This window comes from Pleurodeles waltl, chromosome 9, assembly GCF_031143425.1.
Source record: "Pleurodeles waltl isolate 20211129_DDA chromosome 9, aPleWal1.hap1.20221129, whole genome shotgun sequence".
NCBI lineage: Eukaryota > Metazoa > Chordata > Amphibia > Caudata > Salamandridae > Pleurodeles > Pleurodeles waltl.
In genome coordinates, this window is record NC_090448.1 from 175,371,589 (window position 1) to 175,392,729 (window position 21,141).

Sequence of the window (21,141 nt, forward strand, 5' to 3'; positions counted from 1 at the left end):
TTTGGGCTCTAGCTCAGCCGGCACCTAGGGAAACCTACCAAACCTGTGCATTTCTGAAAACTAGAGACCTAGGGGAATCCAAGATGAGGTGACTTGTGTGGCTCAGACCAAGTTCTGTTACCCTGACTCCTTTGCAAACCTCAAAATTTGGCTAAAAAAACACATGTTCCTCACATTTCTGTGGCAGAATGTTCTGGAATCTGAGAGGAGCCACAAATTTCCTTCCACCCAGCGTTCCCCCAAGTCTCCCGATAAAAATGATACCTCACTTGTGTGGGTAGGCCTAGCGCCCGCGACAGGAAACGCCCCAAAGCGCATCGTGGACACATCCAAATTTTTTAAAGAAAACAGAGGTGTTTTTTGCAAAGTGCCTACCTGTAGATTTTGGCCTCTAGCTCAGCCGGCACCTAGGGAAACCTACCAAACCTGTGCATTTCTGAAAACTAGAGACCTATGGGAATCCAAGATGAGGTGACTTGTGTGGCTCGGACCAGGTTCTGTTACCCTGAATCCTTTGCAAACCTCAAAATTTGGCTAAAAAAACACATGTTCCTCACATTTCTGTGGCAGAAAGTTCTGGAATCTGAGAGGAGCCACAAATTTCCTTCCACCCAGCGTTCCCCCAAGTCTCCCGATAAAAATGATACCTCACTTGTGTGGGTAGGCCTAGCGCCCGCAACAGGAAACGCCCCAAAGCGCAACGTGGACACATCCAAATTTTTGAAAGAAAACAGAGGTGTTTTTTGCAAAGAGCCTACCTGTAGATTTTGACCTCTAGCTCAGCCGGCACCTAGGGAAACCTACCAAACCTGTGCATTTCTGAAAACTAGAGACCTAGGGGAATCCAAGATGAGGTGACTTGTGTGGCTCGGACCAAGTTCTGTTACTCTGACTCCTTTGCAAACCTCAAAATTTGGCTAAAAAAACACATGTTCCTCACATTTCTGTGGCAGAAAGTTCTGGAATCTGAGAGGAGCCACAAATTTCCTTCCACCCAGCGTTCCCCCAATTCTCCCGATAAAAATGATACCTCACTTGTGTGGGTAGGCCTAGCGCCCGCAGCAGGAAACGCCCCAAAGCGCAACGTGGACACATCCAAATTTTTGAAAGAAAACAGAGGTGTTTTTTGCAAAGTGCCTACCTGTAGATTTTGGCCTACAGGCTCAGCCGGCACCTAGGGAAACCTACCAAACCTGTGCATTTCTGAAAACTAGAGACCTAGGGGAATCCAAGATGAGGTGACTTGTGTGGCTCGGACCAAGTTCTGTTACCTTGACTCCTTTGCAAACCTCAAAATTTGGCTAAAAAAACACATGTTCCTCACATTTCTGTGGCAGAAAGTTCTGGAATCTGAGAGGAGCCACAAATTTCCTTCCACCCAGCGTTCCCCCAAGTCTCCCGATAAAAATGATACCTCACTTGTGTGGGTAGGCCTATCGCCCGCGACAGGAAATGCCCCAAAGCGCATCGTGGACACATCCAAATTTTTGAAAGAAAACAGAGGTGTTTTTTGCAAAGTGCCTACCTGTAGATTTTGGCCTCTAGCTCAGCCGGCACCTAGGGAAACCTACCAAACCTGTGCATTTCTGAAAACTAGAGACCTAGGGGAATCCAAGATGAGGTGATTTGTGTGGCTCGGACCAGGTTCTGTTACCCTGAATCCTTTGCAAACCTCAAAATTTGGCTAAAATAACACATGTTCCTCACATTTCTGTGGCAGAAAGTTCTGGAATCTGAGAGGAGCCACAAATTTCCTTCCACCCAGCGTTCCCCCAATTCTCCCGATAAAAATTATACCTCACTTGTGTGGGTAGGCCTAGCGCCCGCAACAGGAAACGCCCCAAAGCGCAACGTGGACACATCCAAATTTTTGAAAGAAAACAGAGGTGTTTTTTGCAAAGTGCCTACCTGTAGATTTTGGGCTCTAGCTCAGCCGGCACCTAGGGAAACCTACCAAACCTGTGCATTTCTGAAAACTAGAGACCTAGGGGAATCCAAGATGAGGTGACTTGTGTGGCTCAGACCAAGTTCTGTTACCCTGACTCCTTTGCAAACCTCAAAATTTGGCTAAAAAAACACATGTTCCTCACATTTCTGTGGCAGAATGTTCTGGAATCTGAGAGGAGCCACAAATTTCCTTCCACCCAGCGTTCCCCCAAGTCTCCCGATAAAAATGATACCTCACTTGTGTGGGTAGGCCTAGCGCCCGCGACAGGAAACGCCCCAAAGCGCATCGTGGACACATCCAAATTTTTTAAAGAAAACAGAGGTGTTTTTTGCAAAGTGCCTACCTGTAGATTTTGGCCTCTAGCTCAGCCGGCACCTAGGGAAACCTACCAAACCTGTGCATTTCTGAAAACTAGAGACCTATGGGAATCCAAGATGAGGTGACTTGTGTGGCTCGGACCAGGTTCTGTTACCCTGAATCCTTTGCAAACCTCAAAATTTGGCTAAAAAAACACATGTTCCTCACATTTCTGTGGCAGAAAGTTCTGGAATCTGAGAGGAGCCACAAATTTCCTTCCACCCAGCGTTCCCCCAAGTCTCCCGATAAAAATGATACCTCACTTGTGTGGGTAGGCCTAGCGCCCGCAACAGGAAACGCCCCAAAGCGCAACGTGGACACATCCAAATTTTTGAAAGAAAACAGAGGTGTTTTTTGCAAAGAGCCTACCTGTAGATTTTGACCTCTAGCTCAGCCGGCACCTAGGGAAACCTACCAAACCTGTGCATTTCTGAAAACTAGAGACCTAGGGGAATCCAAGATGAGGTGACTTGTGTGGCTCGGACCAAGTTCTGTTACTCTGACTCCTTTGCAAACCTCAAAATTTGGCTAAAAAAACACATGTTCCTCACATTTCTGTGGCAGAAAGTTCTGGAATCTGAGAGGAGCCACAAATTTCCTTCCACCCAGCGTTCCCCCAAGTCTCCCGATAAAAATGATACCTCACTTGTGTGGGTAGGCCTAGCGCCCGCAACAGGAAACGCCCCAAAGCGCAACGTGGACACATCCAAATTTTTGAAAGAAAACAGAGGTGTTTTTTGCAAAGTGCCTACCTGTAGATTTTGGCCTACAGGCTCAGCCGGCACCTAGGGAAACCTACCAAACCTGTGCATTTCTGAAAACTAGAGACCTAGGGGAATCCAAGATGAGGTGACTTGTGTGGCTCGGACCAAGTTCTGTTACCCTGACTCCTTTGCAAACCTCAAAATTTGGCTTAAAAAACACATGTTCCTCACATTTCTGTGGCAGAAAGTTCTGGAATCTGAGAGGAGCCACAAATTTCCTTCCACCCAGCGTTCCCCCAAGTCTCCCGATAAAAATGATACCTCACTTGTGTGGGTAGGCCTATCGCCCGCGACAGGAAACGCCCCAAAGCGCATCGTGGACACATCCAAATTTTTGAAAGAAAACAGAGGTGTTTTTTGCAAAGTGCCTACCTGTAGATTTTGGCCTCTAGCTCAGCCGGCACCTAGGGAAACCTACCAAACCTGTGCATTTCTGAAAACTAGAGACCTAGGGGAATCCAAGATGAGGTGACTTGTGTGGCTCGGACCAGGTTCTGTTACCCTGAATCCTTTGCAAACCTCAAAATTTGGCTAAAAAAACACATGTTCCTCACATTTCTGTGGCAGAAAGTTCTGGAATCTGAGAGGAGCCACAAATTTCCTTCCACCCAGCGTTTCCCCAATTCTCCCGATAAAAATGATACCTCACTTGTGTGGGTAGACCTAGCGCCCGCAACAGGAAACGCCCCAAAGCGCAACGTGGACACATCCAAATTTTTGAAAGAAAACAGAGGTGTTTTTTGCAAAGTGCCTACCTGTAGATTTTGGCCTCTAGCTCAGCCGGCACCTAGGGAAACCTACCAAACCTGTGCATTTCTAAAAACTAGAGACCTAGGGGAATCCAAGATGAGGTGACTTGTGTGGCTCGGACCAAGTTCTGTTACCCTGACTCCTTTGCAAACCTCAAAATTTGGCTAAAAAAACACATGTTCCTCACATTTCTGTGGCAGAAAGTTCTGGAATCTGAGAGGAGCCACAAATTTCCTTCCACCCAGCGTTCCCCCAAGTCTCCCGATAAAAATGATACCTCACTCGTGTGGGTAGGCCTAGCGCCCGCGACAGGAAATGCCCCAAAGCGCATCGTGGACACATCCACATTTTTGAAAGAAAACAGAGGTGTTTTTTTAAAAGTGTCTACCTGTAGATTTTGTCCTCTAGCTCAGCCGGCACCTAGGGAAACCTACCAAACCTGTGCATTTCTGAAAACTAGAGACCTAGGGGAATCCAAGATGAGGTGACTTGTGTGGCTCGGACCAGGTTCTGTTACCCTGAATCCTTTGCAAACCTCAAAATTTGGCTAAAAAAACACATGTTCCTCAAATTTCTGTGGCAGAAAGTTCTGGAATTTGAGAGGAGCCACAAATTTCCTTCCACCCAGCGTTCCCCCAAGTCTCCCGATAAAAATGATACCTCACTTGTGTGGGTAGGCCTAGCGCCCGCAACAGGAAACGCCCCAAAGCGCAACGTGGACACATCCAAATTTTTGAAAGAAAACAGAGGTGTTTTTTGCAAAATGCCTACCTGTAGATTTTGGCCTCTAGCTCAGCCGGCACCTAGGGAAACCTACCAAACCTGTGCATTTCTGAAAACTAGAGACCTAGGGGAATCCAAGATGGGGTGACTTGTGTGGCTCGGACCAGGTTCTGTTACCCTGAATCCTTTGCAAACCTCAAAATTTGGCTAAAAAAACACATGTTCCTCACATTTCTGTGGCAGAAAGTTCTGGAATCTGAGAGGAGCCACAAATTTCCTTCCACCCAGCTTTCCCCCAAGTCTCCCGATAAAAATGATACCTCACTTGTGTGGGTAGGCCTAGCGCCCGCAACAGGAAACGCCCCAAAGCGCAACGTGGACACATCCAAATTTTTTAAAGAAAACAGAGGTGTTTTTTGCAAAGTGCCTACCTGTAGATTTTGGCCTCTAGCTCAGCCGGCACCTAGGGAAACCTACCAAACCTGTGCATTTCTGAAAACTAGAGACCTAGGGGAATCCAAGATGGGGTGACTTGTGTGGCTCGGACCAGGTTCTGTTACCCAGAATCCTTTGCAAACCTCAAAATTTGGCTAAAAAAAAACATGTTCCTCACATTTCTGTGGCAGAAAGTTCTGGAATCTGTGAGGAGTCACAAATTTCCTTCCACTCAGCGTTCCCCCAAGTCTCCCGATAAAAATGATACCTCACTTGTGTGGGTAGGCCTAGCGCCCGCGACAGGAAACGCCCCAAAGCGCATCGTGGACACATCCACATTTTTGAAAGAAAACAGAGGTGTTTTTTGCAAAGTGCCTACCTGTAGATTTTGGCCTCTAGCTCAGCCGGCACCTAAGGAAACCTACCAAACCTGTGCATTTCTGAAAACTAGAGACCTAGGGGAATCCAAGATGAGGTGACTTGTGTGGCTCGGACCAAGTTCTGTTACTCTGACTCCTTTGCAAACCTCAAAATTTGGCTAAAAAAACACATGTTCCTCACATTTCTGTGGCAGAAAGTTCTGGAATCTGAGAGGAGCCACAAATTTCCTTCCACCCAGCGTTCCCCCAAGTCTCCCGATAAAAATGATACCTCACTTGTGTGGGTAGGCCTAGCGCCCGCAACAGGAAACGCCCCAAAGCGCAACGTGGACACATTCAAATTTTTGAAAGAAAACAGAGGTGTTTTTTGAAAAGAGCCTACCTGTAGATTTTGACCTCTAGCTCAGCCGGCACCTAGGGAAACCTACCAAACCTGTGCATTTCTGAAAACTAGAGACCTAGGGGAATCCAAGATGAGGTGACTTGTGTGGCTCGGACCAAGTTCTGTTACTCTGACTCCTTTGCAAACCTCAAAATTTGGCTAACAAAACACATGTTCCTCACATTTCTGTGGCAGAAAGTTCTGGAATCTGAGAGGAGCCACAAATTTCCTTCCACCCAGCGTTCCCCCAAGTCTCCCGATAAAAATGATACCTCACTTGTGTGGGTAGGCCTAGCGCCCGCAGCAGGAAACGCCCCAAAGCGCAACGTGGACACATCCAAATTTTTGAAAGAAAACAGAGGTGTTTTTTGCAAAGTGCCTACCTGTAGATTTTGGCCTACAGGCTCAGCCGGCACCTAGGGAAACCTACCAAACCTGTGCATTTCTGAAAACTAGAGACCTAGGGGAATCCAAGATGAGGTGACTTGTGTGGCTCGGACCAAGTTCTGTTACCTTGACTCCTTTGCAAACCTCAAAATTTGGCTAAAAAAACACATGTTCCTCACATTTCTGTGGCAGAAAGTTCTGGAATCTGAGAGGAGCCACAAATTTCCTTCCACCCAGCGTTCCCCCAAGTCTCCCGATAAAAATGATACCTCACTTGTGTGGGTAGGCCTATCGCCCGCGACAGGAAATGCCCCAAAGCGCATCGTGGACACATCCAAATTTTTGAAAGAAAACAGAGGTGTTTTTTGCAAAGTGCCTACCTGTAGATTTTGGCCTCTAGCTCAGCCGGCACCTAGGGAAACCTACCAAACCTGTGCATTTCTGAAAACTAGAGACCTAGGGGAATCCAAGATGAGGTGATTTGTGTGGCTCGGACCAGGTTCTGTTACCCTGAATCCTTTGCAAACCTCAAAATTTGGCTAAAATAACACATGTTCCTCACATTTCTGTGGCAGAAAGTTCTGGAATCTGAGAGGAGCCACAAATTTCCTTCCACCCAGCGTTCCCCCAATTCTCCCGATAAAAATTATACCTCACTTGTGTGGGTAGGCCTAGCGCCCGCAACAGGAAACGCCCCAAAGCGCAACGTGGACACATCCAAATTTTTGAAAGAAAACAGAGGTGTTTTTTGCAAAGTGCCTACCTGTAGATTTTGGGCTCTAGCTCAGCCGGCACCTAGGGAAACCTACCAAACCTGTGCATTTCTGAAAACTAGAGACCTAGGGGAATCCAAGATGAGGTGACTTGTGTGGCTCAGACCAAGTTCTGTTACCCTGACTCCTTTGCAAACCTCAAAATTTGGCTAAAAAAACACATGTTCCTCACATTTCTGTGGCAGAATGTTCTGGAATCTGAGAGGAGCCACAAATTTCCTTCCACCCAGCGTTCCCCCAAGTCTCCCGATAAAAATGATACCTCACTTGTGTGGGTAGGCCTAGCGCCCGCGACAGGAAACGCCCCAAAGCGCATCGTGGACACATCCAAATTTTTTAAAGAAAACAGAGGTGTTTTTTGCAAAGTGCCTACCTGTAGATTTTGGCCTCTAGCTCAGCCGGCACCTAGGGAAACCTACCAAACCTGTGCATTTCTGAAAACTAGAGACCTATGGGAATCCAAGATGAGGTGACTTGTGTGGCTCGGACCAGGTTCTGTTACCCTGAATCCTTTGCAAACCTCAAAATTTGGCTAAAAAAACACATGTTCCTCACATTTCTGTGGCAGAAAGTTCTGGAATCTGAGAGGAGCCACAAATTTCCTTCCACCCAGCGTTCCCCCAAGTCTCCCGATAAAAATGATACCTCACTTGTGTGGGTAGGCCTAGCGCCCGCAACAGGAAACGCCCCAAAGCGCAACGTGGACACATCCAAATTTTTGAAAGAAAACAGAGGTGTTTTTTGCAAAGAGCCTACCTGTAGATTTTGACCTCTAGCTCAGCCGGCACCTAGGGAAACCTACCAAACCTGTGCATTTCTGAAAACTAGAGACCTAGGGGAATCCAAGATGAGGTGACTTGTGTGGCTCGGACCAAGTTCTGTTACTCTGACTCCTTTGCAAACCTCAAAATTTGGCTAAAAAAACACATGTTCCTCACATTTCTGTGGCAGAAAGTTCTGGAATCTGAGAGGAGCCACAAATTTCCTTCCACCCAGCGTTCCCCCAAGTCTCCCGATAAAAATGATACCTCACTTGTGTGGGTAGGCCTAGCGCCCGCAACAGGAAACGCCCCAAAGCGCAACGTGGACACATCCAAATTTTTGAAAGAAAACAGAGGTGTTTTTTGCAAAGTGCCTACCTGTAGATTTTGGCCTACAGGCTCAGCCGGCACCTAGGGAAACCTACCAAACCTGTGCATTTCTGAAAACTAGAGACCTAGGGGAATCCAAGATGAGGTGACTTGTGTGGCTCGGACCAAGTTCTGTTACCCTGACTCCTTTGCAAACCTCAAAATTTGGCTTAAAAAACACATGTTCCTCACATTTCTGTGGCAGAAAGTTCTGGAATCTGAGAGGAGCCACAAATTTCCTTCCACCCAGCGTTCCCCCAAGTCTCCCGATAAAAATGATACCTCACTTGTGTGGGTAGACCTAGCGCCCGCAACAGGAAACGCCCCAAAGCGCAACGTGGACACATCCAAATTTTTGAAAGAAAACAGAGGTGTTTTTTGCAAAGTGCCTACCTGTAGATTTTGGCCTCTAGCTCAGCCGGCACCTAGGGAAACCTACCAAACCTGTGCATTTCTAAAAACTAGAGACCTAGGGGAATCCAAGATGAGGTGACTTGTGTGGCTCGGACCAAGTTCTGTTACCCTGACTCCTTTGCAAACCTCAAAATTTGGCTAAAAAAACACATGTTCATCACATTTCTGTGGCAGAATGTTCTGGAATCTGAGAGGAGCCACAAATTTCCTTCCACCCAGCGTTCCCCCAAGTCTCCCGATAAAAATGATACCTCACTTGTGTGGGTAGGCCTAGCGCCCGCGACAGGATACGCCCCAAAGCGCAACGTGGGCACATCCAAATTTTTTAAAGAAAACAGAGGTGTTTTTTGCAAAGTGCCTACCTGTAGATTTTGGCCTCTAGCTCAGCCGGCACCTAGGGAAACCTACCAAACCTGTGCATTTCTGAAAACTAGAGACCTATGGGAATCCAAGATGAGGTGACTTGTGTGGCTCGGACCAGGTTCTGTTACCCTGAATCCTTTGCAAACCTCAAAATTTGGCTAAAAAAACACATGTTCCTCACATTTCTGTGGCAGAAAGTTCTGGAATCTGAGAGGAGCCACAAATTTCCTTCCACCCAGCGTTCCCCCAAGTCTCCCGATAAAAATGATACCTCACTTGTGTGGGTAGGCCTAGCGCCCGCAACAGGAAACGCCCCAAAGCGCAACGTGGACACATCCAAATTTTTGAAAGAAAACAGAGGTGTTTTTTGCAAAGAGCCTACCTGTAGATTTTGACCTCTAGCTCAGCCGGCACCTAGGGAAACCTACCAAACCTGTGCATTTCTAAAAACTAGAGACCTAGGGGAATCCAAGATGAGGTGACTTGTGAGGCTCGGACCAAGTTCTGTTACTCTGACTCCTTTGCAAACCTCAAAATTTGGCTAAAAAAACACATGTTCCTCACATTTCTGTGGCAGAAAGTTCTGGAATCTGAGAGGAGCCACAAATTTCCTTCCACCCAGCGTTCCCCCAAGTCTCCCGATAAAAATGATACCTCACTTGTGTGGGTAGGCCTAGCGCCCGCGACAGGAAACGCCCCAAAGCGCAACGTGGACACATCCAAATTTTTGAAAGAAAACAGAGGTGTTTTTTGCTAAGTGCCTACCTGTAGATTTTGGCCTCTAGCTCAGCCGGCACCTAGGGAAACCTACCAAACCTGTGCATTTCTGAAAACTAGAGACCTAGGGGAATCCAAGATAGGGTGACTTGTGTGGCTCGGACCAGGTTCTGTTACCCTGAATCCTTTGCAAACCTCAAAATTTGGCTAAAAAAACACATGTTCCTCACATTTCTGTGGCAGAAAGTTCTGGAATCTGAGAGGAGCCACAAATTTCTTTCCACCCAGCTTTCCCCCAAGTCTCCCGATAAAAATGATACCTCACTTGTGTGGGTAGGCCTAGCGCCCGCGACAGAAAACGCCCCAAAGCGCAACGTGGACACATCCAAATTTTTGAAAGAAAACAAAGGTGTTTTTTGCAAAGTGCCTACCTGTAGATTTTGGCCTCTAGCTCAGCCGGCACCTAGGGAAACCTACCAAACCTGTGCATTTCTGAAAACTAGAGACCTAGGGGAATCCAAGATGGGGTGACTTGTGTGGCTCGGACCAGGTTCTGTTACCCAGAATCCTTTGCAAACCTCAAAATTTGGCTAAAAAAACACATGTTCCTCACATTTCTGTGGCAGAAAGTTCTGGAATCTGAGAGGAGCCACAAATTTCCTTCCACCCAGCATTCCCCCAAGTCTCCCGATAAAAATGATACCTCACTTGTGTGGGTAGGCCTAGCGCCGGCGACAGGAAACGCCCCAAAGCGCAACGTGGACTCATCCAAATTTTTTAAAGAAAACAGAGGTGTTTTTTGCAAAGTGCCTACCTGTATATTTTGGCCTCTAGCTCAGCCGGCACCTAGGGAAACCTACCAAACCTGTGCATTTCTGAAAACTAGAGACCTAGGGGAATCCAAGATGAGGTGACTTGTGTGGCTCGGACCAAGTTCTGTTACCCTGACTCCTTTGCAAACCTCAAAATTTGGCTAAAAAAACACATGTTCCTCACATTTCTGTGGCAGAAAGTTCTGGAATCTGGGAGGAGCCACAAATTTCCTTCCACCCAGCGTTCCCCCAAGTCTCCCGATAAAAATGATACCTCACTTGTGTGGGTAGGCCTAGCGCCCGCGACAGGAAACGCCCCAAAGCGCATCGTGGACACATCCAAATTTTTGAAAGAAAACAGAGGTGTTTTTTGCAAAGTGCCTACCTGTAGATTTTGGCCTCTAGCTCAGCCGGCACCTAGGGAAACCTACCAAACCTGTGCATTTCTGAAAACTAGAGACCTAGGGGAATCCAAGATGAGGTGACTTGTGTGGCTCGGACCAGGTTCTGTTACCCTGAATCCTTTGCAAACCTCAAAATTTGGCTAAAAAAACACATGTTCCTCACATTTTTGTGGCAGAAAGTTCTGGAATCTGAGAGGAGCCACAAATTTCCTTCCACCCAGCGTTCCCCCAAGTCTCCCGATAAAAATGATACCTCACTTGTGTGGGTAGGCCTAGCGTCCGGGACAGGAAACGCCCCAAAGCGCAACGTGGACACATCCACATTTTTTAAAGAAAACAGAGGTGTTTTTTGCAAAGTGCCTACCTGTAGATTTTGGCCTCTAGCTCAGCCAGCACCTAGGGAAACCTACCAAACCTGTGCATTTCTGAAAACTAGAGACCTAGGGGAATCCAAGATGGGGTGACTTGTGTGGCTCAGACCAGGTTCTGTTACCCAGAATCCTTTGCAAACCTCAAAATTTGGCTAAAAAAACATATGTTCCTCACATTTCTGTGGCAGAAAGTTCTGGAATCTGAGAGGAGCCACAAATTTCCTTCCACCCAGCGTTCCCCCAAGTCTCCCGATAAAAATGATACCTCACTTGTGTGGGTAGGCCTAGCGCCGGCGACAGGAAACGCCCCAAAGCGCAACGTGGACACATCCAAATTTTTGAAAGAAAACAGAGGTGTTTTTTGCAAAGTGCCTACCTGTAGATTTTGGCCTCTAGCTCAGCCGGCACCTAGGGAAACCTACCAAACATGTGCATTTCTGAAAACTAGAGACCTATGGGAATCCAAGATGAGGTGACTTGTGTGGCTCGGACCAGGTTCTGTTACCCTGAATCCTTTGCAAACCTCAAAATTTGGCTAAAAAAACACATGTTCCTCACATTTCTGTGGCAGAAAGTTCTGGAATCTGAGAGGAGCCACAAATTTCCTTCCACCCAGCGTTCCCCCAAGTCTCCCGATAAAAATGATACCTCACTTGTGTGGGTAGGCCTAGCGCCCGCAACAGGAAACGCCCCAAAGCGCAACGTGGACACATCCAAATTTTTGAAAGAAAACAGAGGTGTTTTTTGCAAAGTGCCTACCTGTAGATTTTGGCCTACAGGCTCAGCCGGCACCTAGGGAAACCTACCAAACCTGTGCATTTCTGAAAACTAGAGACCTAGGGGAATCCAAGATGAGGTGACTTGTGTGGCTCGGACCAAGTTCTGTTACCCTGACTCCTTTGCAAACCTCAAAATTTGGCTTAAAAAACACATGTTCCTCACATTTCTGTGGCAGAAAGTTCTGGAATCTGAGAGGAGCCACAAATTTCCTTCCACCCAGCGTTCCCCCAAGTCTCCCGATAAAAATGATACCTCACTTGTGTGGGTAGACCTAGCGCCCGCAACAGGAAACGCCCCAAAGCGCAACGTGGACACATCCAAATTTTTGAAAGAAAACAGAGGTGTTTTTTGCAAAGTGCCTACCTGTAGATTTTGGCCTCTAGCTCAGCCGGCACCTAGGGAAACCTACCAAACCTGTGCATTTCTAAAAACTAGAGACCTAGGGGAATCCAAGATGAGGTGACTTGTGTGGCTCGGACCAAGTTCTGTTACCCTGACTCCTTTGCAAACCTCAAAATTTGGCTAAAAAAACACATGTTCATCACATTTCTGTGGCAGAATGTTCTGGAATCTGAGAGGAGCCACAAATTTCCTTCCACCCAGCGTTCCCCCAAGTCTCCCGATAAAAATGATACCTCACTTGTGTGGGTAGGCCTAGCGCCCGCGACAGGATACGCCCCAAAGCGCAACGTGGGCACATCCAAATTTTTTAAAGAAAACAGAGGTGTTTTTTGCAAAGTGCCTACCTGTAGATTTTGGCCTCTAGCTCAGCCGGCACCTAGGGAAACCTACCAAACCTGTGCATTTCTGAAAACTAGAGACCTATGGGAATCCAAGATGAGGTGACTTGTGTGGCTCGGACCAGGTTCTGTTACCCTGAATCCTTTGCAAACCTCAAAATTTGGCTAAAAAAACACATGTTCCTCACATTTCTGTGGCAGAAAGTTCTGGAATCTGAGAGGAGCCACAAATTTCCTTCCACCCAGCGTTCCCCCAAGTCTCCCGATAAAAATGATACCTCACTTGTGTGGGTAGGCCTAGCGCCCGCAACAGGAAACGCCCCAAAGCGCAACGTGGACACATCCAAATTTTTGAAAGAAAACAGAGGTGTTTTTTGCAAAGAGCCTACCTGTAGATTTTGACCTCTAGCTCAGCCGGCACCTAGGGAAACCTACCAAACCTGTGCATTTCTAAAAACTAGAGACCTAGGGGAATCCAAGATGAGGTGACTTGTGAGGCTCGGACCAAGTTCTGTTACTCTGACTCCTTTGCAAACCTCAAAATTTGGCTAAAAAAACACATGTTCCTCACATTTCTGTGGCAGAAAGTTCTGGAATCTGAGAGGAGCCACAAATTTCCTTCCACCCAGCGTTCCCCCAAGTCTCCCGATAAAAATGATACCTCACTTGTGTGGGTAGGCCTAGCGCCCGCGACAGGAAACGCCCCAAAGCGCAACGTGGACACATCCAAATTTTTGAAAGAAAACAGAGGTGTTTTTTGCTAAGTGCCTACCTGTAGATTTTGGCCTCTAGCTCAGCCGGCACCTAGGGAAACCTACCAAACCTGTGCATTTCTGAAAACTAGAGACCTAGGGGAATCCAAGATAGGGTGACTTGTGTGGCTCGGACCAGGTTCTGTTACCCTGAATCCTTTGCAAACCTCAAAATTTGGCTAAAAAAACACATGTTCCTCACATTTCTGTGGCAGAAAGTTCTGGAATCTGAGAGGAGCCACAAATTTCTTTCCACCCAGCTTTCCCCCAAGTCTCCCGATAAAAATGATACCTCACTTGTGTGGGTAGGCCTAGCGCCCGCGACAGAAAACGCCCCAAAGCGCAACGTGGACACATCCAAATTTTTGAAAGAAAACAAAGGTGTTTTTTGCAAAGTGCCTACCTGTAGATTTTGGCCTCTAGCTCAGCCGGCACCTAGGGAAACCTACCAAACCTGTGCATTTCTGAAAACTAGAGACCTAGGGGAATCCAAGATGGGGTGACTTGTGTGGCTCGGACCAGGTTCTGTTACCCAGAATCCTTTGCAAACCTCAAAATTTGGCTAAAAAAACACATGTTCCTCACATTTCTGTGGCAGAAAGTTCTGGAATCTGAGAGGAGCCACAAATTTCCTTCCACCCAGCATTCCCCCAAGTCTCCCGATAAAAATGATACCTCACTTGTGTGGGTAGGCCTAGCGCCGGCGACAGGAAACGCCCCAAAGCGCAACGTGGACTCATCCAAATTTTTTAAAGAAAACAGAGGTGTTTTTTGCAAAGTGCCTACCTGTATATTTTGGCCTCTAGCTCAGCCGGCACCTAGGGAAACCTACCAAACCTGTGCATTTCTGAAAACTAGAGACCTAGGGGAATCCAAGATGAGGTGACTTGTGTGGCTCGGACCAAGTTCTGTTACCCTGACTCCTTTGCAAACCTCAAAATTTGGCTAAAAAAACACATGTTCCTCACATTTCTGTGGCAGAAAGTTCTGGAATCTGGGAGGAGCCACAAATTTCCTTCCACCCAGCGTTCCCCCAAGTCTCCCGATAAAAATGATACCTCACTTGTGTGGGTAGGCCTAGCGCCCGCGACAGGAAACGCCCCAAAGCGCATCGTGGACACATCCAAATTTTTGAAAGAAAACAGAGGTGTTTTTTGCAAAGTGCCTACCTGTAGATTTTGGCCTCTAGCTCAGCCGGCACCTAGGGAAACCTACCAAACCTGTGCATTTCTGAAAACTAGAGACCTAGGGGAATCCAAGATGAGGTGACTTGTGTGGCTCGGACCAGGTTCTGTTACCCTGAATCCTTTGCAAACCTCAAAATTTGGCTAAAAAAACACATGTTCCTCACATTTTTGTGGCAGAAAGTTCTGGAATCTGAGAGGAGCCACAAATTTCCTTCCACCCAGCGTTCCCCCAAGTCTCCCGATAAAAATGATACCTCACTTGTGTGGGTAGGCCTAGCGTCCGGGACAGGAAACGCCCCAAAGCGCAACGTGGACACATCCACATTTTTTAAAGAAAACAGAGGTGTTTTTTGCAAAGTGCCTACCTGTAGATTTTGGCCTCTAGCTCAGCCAGCACCTAGGGAAACCTACCAAACCTGTGCATTTCTGAAAACTAGAGACCTAGGGGAATCCAAGATGGGGTGACTTGTGTGGCTCAGACCAGGTTCTGTTACCCAGAATCCTTTGCAAACCTCAAAATTTGGCTAAAAAAACATATGTTCCTCACATTTCTGTGGCAGAAAGTTCTGGAATCTGAGAGGAGCCACAAATTTCCTTCCACCCAGCGTTCCCCCAAGTCTCCCGATAAAAATGATACCTCACTTGTGTGGGTAGGCCTAGCGCCGGCGACAGGAAACGCCCCAAAGCGCAACGTGGACACATCCAAATTTTTGAAAGAAAACAGAGGTGTTTTTTGCAAAGTGCCTACCTGTAGATTTTGGCCTCTAGCTCAGCCGGCACCTAGGGAAACCTACCAAACATGTGCATTTCTGAAAACTAGAGACCTAGGGGAATCCAAGATGAGGTGACTTGTGTGGCTCGGACCAAGTTCTGTTACCCTGACTCCTTTGCAAACCTCAAAATTTGTCTAAAAAAACACATGTTCCTCACATTTCTGTGGCAGAAAGTTCTGGAATCAGAGAGGAGCCACGAATTTCCTTCCACCCAGCGTTCCCCCAAGTCTCCCGATAAAAATGATACCTCACTTGTGTGGGTAGGCCTAGCGCCCGCGACAGGAAACGCCCCAAAGCGCATCGTGGACACATCCAAATTTTTGAAAGAAAACAGAGGTGTTTTTTGCAAAGTGCCTACCTGTAGATTTTGGCCTCTAGCTCAGCCGGCACCTAGGGAAACCTACCAAACCTGTGCATTTCTGAAAACTAGAGACCTAGGGGAATCCAAGATGAGCTGACTTGTGTGGCTCGGACCAGGTTCTGTTACCCTGAATCCTTTGCAAACCTCAAAATTTGGCTAAAAAAACACATGTTCCTCACATTTCTGTGGCAGAAAGTTCTGGAATCTGAGAGGAGCCACAAATTTCCTTCCACCCAGCGTTCCCCCAAGTCTCCCGATAAAAATGATACCTCACTTGTGTGGGTAGGCCTAGCGCCCGCAACAGGAAACGCCCCAAAGCGCAACGTGGACACATCCAAATTTTTTAAAGAAAACAGAGGTGTTTTTTGCAAAGTGCCTACCTGTAGATTTTGGCCTCTAGCTCAGCCGGCACCTAGGGAAACCTACCAAACCTGTGCATTTCTGAAAACTAGAGACCTATGGGAATCCAAGATGAGGTGACTTGTGTGGCTCGGACCAGGTTCTGTTACCCTGAATCCTTTGCAAACCTCAAAATTTGGCTAAAAAAACACATGTTCCTCACATTTCTGTGGCAGAAAGTTCTGGAATCTGAGAGGAGCCACAAATTTCCTTCCACCCAGCGTTTCCCCAATTCTCCCGATAAAAATGATACCTCACTTGTGTGGGTAGACCTAGCGCCCGCAACAGGAAACGCCCCAAAGCGCAACGTGGACACATCCAAATTTTTGAAAGAAAACAGAGGTGTTTTTTGCAAAGTGCCTACCTGTAGATTTTGGCCTCTAGCTCAGCCGGCACCTAGGGAAACCTACCAAACCTGTGCATTTCTAAAAACTAGAGACCTAGGGGAATCCAAGATGAGGTGACTTGTGTGGCTCGGACCAAGTTCTGTTACCCTGACTCCTTTGCAAACCTCAAAATTTGGCTAAAAAAACACATGTTCCTCACCTTTCTGTGGCAGAAAGTTCTGGAATCTGAGAGGAGCCACAAATTTCCTTCCACCCAGCGTTCCCCCAAGTCTCCCGATAAAAATGATACCTCACTTGTGTGGGTAGGCCTAGCGTCCGGGACAGGAAACGCCCCAAAGCGCAACGTGGACACATCCACATTTTTTAAAGAAAACAGAGGTGTTTTTTGCAAAGTGCCTACCTGTAGATTTTGGCCTCTAGCTCAGCCAGCACCTAGGGAAACCTACCAAACCTGTGCATTTCTGAAAACTAGAGACCTAGGGGAATCCAAGATGGGGTGACTTGTGTGGCTCAGACCAGGTTCTGTTACCCAGAATCCTTTGCAAACCTCAAAATTTGGCTAAAAAAACATATGTTCCTCACATTTCTGTGGCAGAAAGTTCTGGAATCTGAGAGGAGCCACAAATTTCCTTCCACCCAGCGTTCCCCCAAGTCTCCCGATAAAAATGACACCTCACTTGTGTGGGTAGGCCTAGCGCCGGCGACAGGAAACGCCCCAAAGCGCAACGTGGACACATCCAAATTTTTGAAAGAAAACAGAGGTGTTTTTTGCAAAGTGCCTACCTGTAGATTTTGGCCTCTAGCTCAGCCGGCACCTAGGGAAACCTACCAAACATGTGCATTTCTGAAAACTAGAGACCTAGGGGAATCCAAGATGAGGTGACTTGTGTGGCTCGGACCAAGTTCTGTTACCCTGACTCCTTTGCAAACCTCAAAATTTGTCTAAAAAAACACATGTTCCTCACATTTCTGTGGCAGAAAGTTCTGGAATCTGAGAGGAGCCACGAATTTCCTTCCACCCAGCGTTCCCCCAAGTCTCCCGATAAAAATGATACCTCACTTGTGTGGGTAGGCCTAGCGCCCGCGACAGGAAACGCCCCAAAGCGCATCGTGGACACATCCAAATTTTTGAAAGAAAACAGAGGTGTTTTTTGCAAAGTGCCTACCTGTAGATTTTGGCCTCTAGCTCAGCCGGCACCTAGGGAAACCTACCAAACCTGTGCATTTCTGAAAACTAGAGACCTAGGGGAATCCAAGATGAGCTGACTTGTGTGGCTCGGACCAGGTTCTGTTACCCTGAATCCTTTGCAAACCTCAAAATTTGGCTAAAAAAACACATGTTCCTCACATTTCTGTGGCAGAAAGTTCTGGAATCTGAGAGGAGCCACAAATTTCCTTCCACCCAGCGTTCCCCCAAGTCTCCCGATAAAAATGATACCTCACTTGTGTGGGTAGGCCTAGCGCCCGCAACAGGAAACGCCCCAAAGCGCAACGTGGACACATCCAAATTTTTTAAAGAAAACAGAGGTGTTTTTTGCAAAGTGCCTACCTGTAGATTTTGGCCTCTAGCTCAGCCGGCACCTAGGGAAACCTACCAAACCTGTGCATTTCTGAAAACTAGAGACCTATGGGAATCCAAGATGAGGTGACTTGTGTGGCTCGGACCAGGTTCTGTTACCCTGAATCCTTTGCAAACCTCAAAATTTGGCTAAAAAAACACATGTTCCTCACATTTCTGTGGCAGAAAGTTCTGGAATCTGAGAGGAGCCACAAATTTCCTTCCACCCAGCGTTTCCCCAATTCTCCCGATAAAAATGATACCTCACTTGTGTGGGTAGACCTAGCGCCCGCAACAGGAAACGCCCCAAAGCGCAACGTGGACACATCCAAATTTTTGAAAGAAAACAGAGGTGTTTTTTGCAAAGTGCCTACCTGTAGATTTTGGCCTCTAGCTCAGCCGGCACCTAGGGAAACCTACCAAACCTGTGCATTTCTAAAAACTAGAGACCTAGGGGAATCCAAGATGAGGTGACTTGTGTGGCTCGGACCAAGTTCTGTTACCCTGACTCCTTTGCAAACCTCAAAATTTGGCTAAAAAAACACATGTTCATCACATTTCTGTGGCAGAATGTTCTGGAATCTGAGAGGAGCCACAAATTTCCTTCCACCCAGCGTTCCCCCAAGTCTCCCGATAAAAATGATACCTCACTTGTGTGGGTAGGCCTAGCGCCCGCGACAGGATACGCCCCAAAGCGCAACGTGGGCACATCCAAATTTTTTAAAGAAAACAGAGGTGTTTTTTGCAAAGTGCCTACCTGTAGATTTTGGCCTCTAGCTCAGCCGGCACCTAGGGAAACCTACCAAACCTGTGCATTTCTGAAAACTAGAGACCTATGGGAATCCAAGATGAGGTGACTTGTGTGGCTCGGACCAGGTTCTGTTACCCTGAATCCTTTGCAAACCTCAAAATTTGGCTAAAAAAACACATGTTCCTCACATTTCTGTGGCAGAAAGTTCTGGAATCTGAGAGGAGCCACAAATTTCCTTCCACCCAGCGTTCCCCCAAGTCTCCCGATAAAAATGATACCTCACTTGTGTGGGTAGGCCTAGCGCCCGCAACAGGAAACGCCCCAAAGCGCAACGTGGACACATCCAAATTTTTGAAAGAAAACAGAGGTGTTTTTTGCAAAGAGCCTACCTGTAGATTTTGACCTCTAGCTCAGCCGGCACCTAGGGAAACCTACCAAACCTGTGCATTTCTAAAAACTAGAGACCTAGGGGAATCCAAGATGAGGTGACTTGTGAGGCTCGGACCAAGTTCTGTTACTCTGACTCCTTTGCAAACCTCAAAATTTGGCTAAAAAAACACATGTTCCTCACATTTCTGTGGCAGAAAGTTCTGGAATCTGAGAGGAGCCACAAATTTCCTTCCACCCAGCGTTCCCCCAAGTCTCCCGATAAAAATGATACCTCACTTGTGTGGGTAGGCCTAGCGCCCGCGACAGGAAACGCCCCAAAGCGCAACGTGGACACATCCAAATTTTTGAAAGAAAACAGAGGTGTTTTTTGCAAAGTGCCTACCTGTAGATTTTGGCCTCTAGCTCAGCCGGCACCTAGGGAAACCTACCAAACCTGTGCATTTCTGAAAACTAGAGACCTAGGGGAATCCAAGATAGGGTGACTTGTGTGGCTCGGACCAGGTTCTGTTACCCTGAATCCTTTGCAAACCTCAAAATTTGGCTAAAAAAACACATGTTCCTCACATTTCTGTGGCAGAAAGTTCTGGAATCTGAGAGGAGCCACAAATTTCTTTCCACCCAGCTTTCCCCCAAGTCTCCCGATAAAAATGATACCTCACTTGTGTGGGTAGGCCTAGCGCCCGCGACAGAAAACGCCCCAAAGCGCAACGTGGACACATCCAAATTTTTGAAAGAAAACAAAGGTGTTTTTTGCAAAGTGCCTACCTGTAGATTTTGGCCTCTAGCTCAGCCGGCACCTAGGGAAACCTACCAAACCTGTGCATTTCTGAAAACTAGAGACCTAGGGGAATCCAAGATGAGGTGACTTGTGTGGCTCGGACCAGGTTCTGTTACCCTGAATCCTTTGCAAACCTCAAAATTTGGCTAAAAAAACACATGTTCCTCACATTTCTGTGGCAGAAAGTTCTGGAATCTGAGAGGAGCCACAAATTTCCTTCCACCCAGCGTTCCCCCAAGTCTCCCGATAAAAATGATACCTCACTTGTGTGGGTAGGCCTAGCGTCCGGGACAGGAAACGCCCCAAAGCGCAACGTGGACACATCCACATTTTTTAAAGAAAACAGAGGTGTTTTTTGCAAAGTGCCTACCTGTAGATTTTGGCCTCTAGCTCAGCCAGCACCTAGGGAAACCTACCAAACCTGTGCATTTCTGAAAACTAGAGACCTAGGGGAATCCAAGATGGGGTGACTTGTGTGGCTCAGACCAGGTTCTGTTACCCAGAATCCTTTGCAAACCTCAAAATTTGGCTAAAAAAACATATGTTCCTCACATTTCTGTGGCAGAAAGTTCTGGAATCTGAGAGGAGCCACAAATTTCCTTCCACCCAGCGTTCCCCCAAGTCTCCCGATAAAAATGATACCTCACTTGTGTGGGTAGGCCTAGCGCCGGCGACAGGAAACGCCCCAAAGCGCAACGTGGACACATCCAAATTTTTGAAAGAAAACAGAGGTGTTTTTTGCAAAGTGCCTACCTGTAGATTTTGGCCTCTAGCTCAGCCGGCACCTAGGGAAACCTACCAAACATGTGCATTTCTGAAAACTAGAGACCTAGGGGAATCCAAGATGAGGTGACTTGTGTGGCTCGGACCAGGTTCTGTTACCCTGAATCCTTTGCAAACCTCAAAATTTGGCTAAAAAAACACATGTTCCTCACATTTCTGTGGCAGAAAGTTCTGGAATCTGAGAGGAGCCACAAATTTCTTTCCACCCAGCTTTCCCCCAAGTCTCCCGATAAAAATGATACCTCACTTGTGTGGGTAGGCCTAGCGCCCGCGACAGAAAACGCCCCAAAGCGCAACGTGGACACATCCAAATTTTTGAAAGAAAACAAAGGTGTTTTTTGCAAAGTGCCTACCTGTAGATTTTGGCCTCTAGCTCAGCCGGCACCTAGGGAAACCTACCAAACCTGTGCATTTCTGAAAACTAGAGACCTA